Raw genomic sequence first — 5,000 nt, forward strand, 5'->3', positions numbered from 1 at the left:
ACATTTGATTAAAATGAGGTCTGGCCTTTCTCTATGAACGATGGGTCTTGTCGCGGTCGCAAAACGGCTGGGTTATACACAGCATTATTGATGGGGCAGAAAAATAAGATATGAAGATAAAGAATGGTGAAAAAAAAACAAAAAACAGACTGAGCAGTCCCTGGCCAAAACGCTTCCGATTCCTTCAGACGTTTCTCTTGGTGGAGATTGCGATAAAAGCAGGCAAAGCTATGACTCAGGTTGCGAACCCGTATTTCTGATATGAATTCAGGGAGCTGAGGACGCCCCCCCTAATCTCCTAATGCATGTTTCCCTTGCCCTTGGCTGGGTCAGGGGGGAAATAGATGGAGCCTTATCTGCTTTTATAGATTCATGGAGAATTCCTCTGGAATGGGCCGCTGTATAAATATAAATATATTTTTTCCCCAGTTGACTCTATTGAGTTATCGTACGTGATGTGTGCGTGTGTGTCTGTATCTCTCTCTCTCTCTCTCTCTCTCTCCCTTTCTCTGTCTCCCTCTCTGTATCTCTCTCTGTCTCTTTCTCTCTCTCTCTCTCTCTCTCTCTCTCTCTCTCTCTCTCTTTCTCTGTCTCTCTCTCTGTATCGCTCTCTCTCTCTCTCTTTCTCTGTCTCTCTGTATCGCTCTGTCTCTATCTCTCTGTCTCTCTGTCTCTCTCTCTCTCTGTCTCTCTCTCTCTCTCTCTCTCTGTCTCTCTATATTTCCATGTCTTCTGCTGTCTTTGGTGCGGGTATGTGTGTGTGTGTGTGCCTCTGTTTATGTCTGCACACTTTTTTCTTTTTTTTTTTTACACACTTTTTACACGCCGGTTTGCTTGCACTGTGTGTGTGTACTTGTGCGTGTTTGTGTATTGTGTCTACTGTGCTCATGTGTGTAAGTGTGTGTATGCCCCTGTGCGTCCCAGGGAAAATGAAGTAAGGTTATCAAAGGCGGTAATATCATAGCACACTGTTAATCACAGAAAGTTCCCTAATTAGGCCATTAATCATGCAGTCTTTACCAGGCTACGGGGAGAAGAGATGGGGCCTGTTTTGAACGGAAGCATCAGCCTACATTATTACTTCTTATCCATTCCCTGTCACTTTGATGAATTAAAACAATGCATAAAATGAATGGAAAGAGCCGCATAAGGAAGAAACGGCAGAACAACGTTGGTAATGTTCATAAACATGCAATCATGTGAAACTATAGCAATATCCACTAATGGCTGAATGCTTTGCAGCAGAGATTGCTTGAAAAAAAACATGTGATAATGTTTTGTCACACACATTAACAACAATATATGACAAATACAGGAAGGAGAAAATGAGAGAAATGTATTCGACAAAATGTTCTGTATAGGGTAAGAAACGCAGGAAAAAGTTGTTTTACATTTGATTGTCTACTGGTTCTCTGCAAGGATTAGCTTTCCGTTCTGCACAAGAATTGGTAAATAGTTCCAAACTAGGATTGGTCAATGGTTCTACACTTGGATGGTTAGTTGTTCAGCAATATGATTGGCCAGCGATTCTACGCTGATTGGCTAGCGATTATGAACTAGGAGGATTGGCCATTGTTACTGCAATAGTGTTGGCTAGTGTTTTCTGTTGAACTGAGAACATAGGGTTAGACATATCTTGTTCGGCATCACCTCTTCCAATGAATCAAAGAGACCAATCATAGAGCACTGTATTGGATTTGGTGGAATAGAAGTAAGCAAAAAAGTAAAAAGTCTCCTTATACAAAGCCTTTCTCCTAAAGAACCCCCCCCCCCCCCCAAAAAAAAAAAAAACACTGAGAAGGCCAAGAAGGTCCGATCAAAAAGCAAAGCAATTTAGCCCAGCTACTCCCTAGGGTCTCAGCACATCAGAGTGGAGGCGACACGGAGATGGGTGTTGAAGAGGCAGAAGCAGGCCTGTCCAGCTCTGCTCGGGCACCACGGTGTAGCAACAGGCTGAAGGACTGGGAGAGAGGAGGCCAAATTAGAGCGAGCAAGGGAAGGAAAATGTCGAGGCTGTGAGATCTCTAAAGGATTGGAGCAGCTTGTTATCACAGGATATTTCTGTCAGTGTGACACTTGCCCTCTACTTCTGGGTCATTGAAAAGAGAGTGTTGAGAGTAGTATTGGACAAACTGTGGGAGGGCTATTGACTGTGTGTGTGTGTGTGTGTGTGTGTGTGTGTGTGTGTGTGTGTGTCTTTGGGGGTGTGTGTGTGTGTGTGTGTGGTTTTTTTTGTTGTTGGTGGACGGGGGGATTTCTCGCGGCCCAGGTTGAAAACTGAACAAACAAGTCCTCGGCGGTCCGGGGGGGGGGGGGGCGGCCAAGGACTGTTTGATTGCTGACAATGAGGGAAAAAGAGAGTAAAAGTATAGCTTCAGCACCCCAGCTGGCCTGACGGGCGCACCGCCTGCCGCAAATTAGGCCCCACACGTACAAACACCAAGGGAGGACCTCACTCCAGCCAGCGCTTCTATTGTTGTCACAATATCAATAACAAGTGGAGCCCATCTTGTCATTAAAGGGGACATATTATACCACCAGGTGTGAGTGTGATTAGCCACTAAAAGCCGTTTTGAAAACGTGACGCTTCGGACATCACAGGTGGACGTGTCCACCTAGATGTATGACGGATAGATTTTAATGGCACTCACACCTGGTGGTATAACATGTCCCCTTTAAGGTCTGGGCCTGAGCATACTTTTTTTGTGGAATGGAGATGAAGATTTGCAGTTGACTTTCCGGAGAGGGCCCCGAGTGTTTTGGCGGGAGGAGGAGGGTGGGGGGATGGAGATGGAGACCACCTTCATGAAGCAGGGAAGGTCAGCATGATTTTTGGTGCAAACTACGCCCAGGTAATTCGGTCTGGAGAAACGTGTGTTTGTAAATATGTGTCACGGGTTGTGTGTGTGTGTGTGTGTGTGTGTGTGTGTGTGTGTGTGTGTGTGCGTCTCGTGCACGCTAGCAAGGTAACAGCACACGTGTCATATTGTCATGTTCTTGCCGCGTGTATTCCCTGGCTTGCTGTAAGCGCTTAATAACTATGTGTGATTCTGTGTGTCTGTGTGTGTGTGTGTGTATGTGTATGTGTGATTAATGGCAGAAAGCAAGCAGGCTTCTCAACCCACGCTGCCAGCGCTACCAAAAAAACAACACCCCACAACAACCAAGCAACATAACAGGTCACAATGGCAGAATGTGCATCATTATTGTGCCCCCCCCCCTCCTCCTCCTCCTCCTCCTCTAAATCAGACGCTTTGATGGGACGAGTGTTGACGAGTTTGACGATGATTGCGGGAGTAACAAAGTTAGCACCCCCCGGCTAGCGCAATAACGGGTCCTCGCTCTACCCCCCGCTCTCCTCCCCGCCTCTCTCTCTCTCTCTCTCTCTCTCTCTCTCTCTCTCTCTCTCATTGTAGAGCGATGACTGTCGACAGCTCATTGTCTCGGTGCTCTCTCTTCTCTCTCCCTCCCTTTATCGCTCTCGCTCTCTCTCTCTCTCTCTCTCTCTCTCTCTCTCTCTCTCTCTCTCTCACGCTAGGCACCTTCTCGCGAACGGCTGTCGCTTCCGGGCGCCAAGGCGCAACACGCCGAGAAGCGTGGCATGGGAGCCATCTCCGTGCTGTGAGAGAGAGAGGGAGAGAGAGAGAGAGAGGGAGAGATGGAGATAGAGACTGATGGAGAGATGGAGGGAGAGAGAGAGAGAGAGAGAGAGAGAGAGAGAGAGAGAGACAGATAGACAGACAGACAGACTGGCATGTTGAAACAAAAGGTCCTTCCCTGCCTTGAAAGGAAGCCACATGTGGAGGGGAAGACGGACAGATGGGCCTGTAAAACTCTGAACAGAGCCGTGTCAGGGGGAGACCGGGATGGGGGGATAGGAACGCCAGAAAGAGACAGGCCGCTAACAATGGAAAAACTGCAGCGTTTTTGGAGAACGGCTCTGATTTCTGTGGGCTTCTGAATTATGAAGAATAGAGAGAGAGAGAGGCAGAGGGGGAGAGAGAGAGAGAGAGCATAATGAAAGAGGACAATGAAAGCTCTTTGTCTGTTCAGTGGGTGAAATGTAAGATTATCTGTGTATTACTTGTTTCTGATGGGAAGATATTACCAATTTTCTTCTGGATTGTTTTTCTCCTGTTCGACTCGTATTCCTACCAGGTTGTCTTGGAAAGCAAAATCACGTTCAACTTCGTTTCCGTCGCTTCACTCCATGAAGCTTATTCTACTCTCTCATCACGCAGGCCTGCGTTCTCTATTGGTAAACACTCCCTGTCCCGGAGAGTGTGAGATTCTCCACGTGATTGACAGCCAGTCAGAGCCACTCAAATTGATGCGTGGCTAATTATCATGTCAGGCATCGTCAAGTTCAGGTCACAGTGTTCCTACCGTCACACGCCTCAGGATGTTCCGTTCTCCAGGTTACGCTGTACTGTTCAGTCATGGAAAGAAATTAGTGAATCTCTGATCCCAAAAGCTACCCTGCACTCTGTCTAGTTAGTAGTTAGTTGTGTTGCACGATGTCTTTAGCTACTGAAGTGCCTTGATTGAACTCAGTCAACTTAAGCTTTCGCTTTTGAACATGTAAACAATGATTGTAAATGCAGACCCCGAAACCCTTTTGTTTGGGAATCTGAAAAACACTAATCTCTGATCCAGCAGTCCTAATATGTTTTAACAGAAATACTGATCCAGCAGTCCTACTATGTTTTAACATAAATACTGATCCAGCAGTCCTACTGTTGTAGCAGAAATACTGATCCAGCAGTCCTAGTATGTTTTAGTAGTACTACTGATCGAGCAGTCCTACTATGTTGTAGCAGAACTTCTTGGGGGGGAGATGGCACAGAGCCTGGGCTAGAAACCAGGAATGCAAGGTCCGGTGTTACGGCTTGTCTTTGGTTTTGTTACGGAGATATTCCACCGAATGAAAGTAATTTGCATGAGTGGGTGAAGCTTTCAGAAGAGAATTTGAATAAGTGTATTCCTACTGTGGTCAGTTT

At 46.5% G+C, this 5,000-nt stretch overlaps 1 protein-coding gene across 1 annotated transcript in view; it reads left to right on the forward strand.

Annotated features, from left to right (window-relative positions):
• LOC311365309 (receptor-type tyrosine-protein phosphatase U-like) overlaps nucleotides 1-5,000 on the forward strand; it is a 125,956-nt gene that overhangs the window by 62,805 nt on the left and 58,151 nt on the right. The gene's annotated exons all lie outside the window — the stretch shown is intronic.

This window comes from Micromesistius poutassou (assembly GCF_964030765.1).
Source record: "Micromesistius poutassou genome assembly, chromosome: 20".
Classification (NCBI taxonomy): domain Eukaryota; kingdom Metazoa; phylum Chordata; class Actinopteri; order Gadiformes; family Gadidae; genus Micromesistius; species Micromesistius poutassou.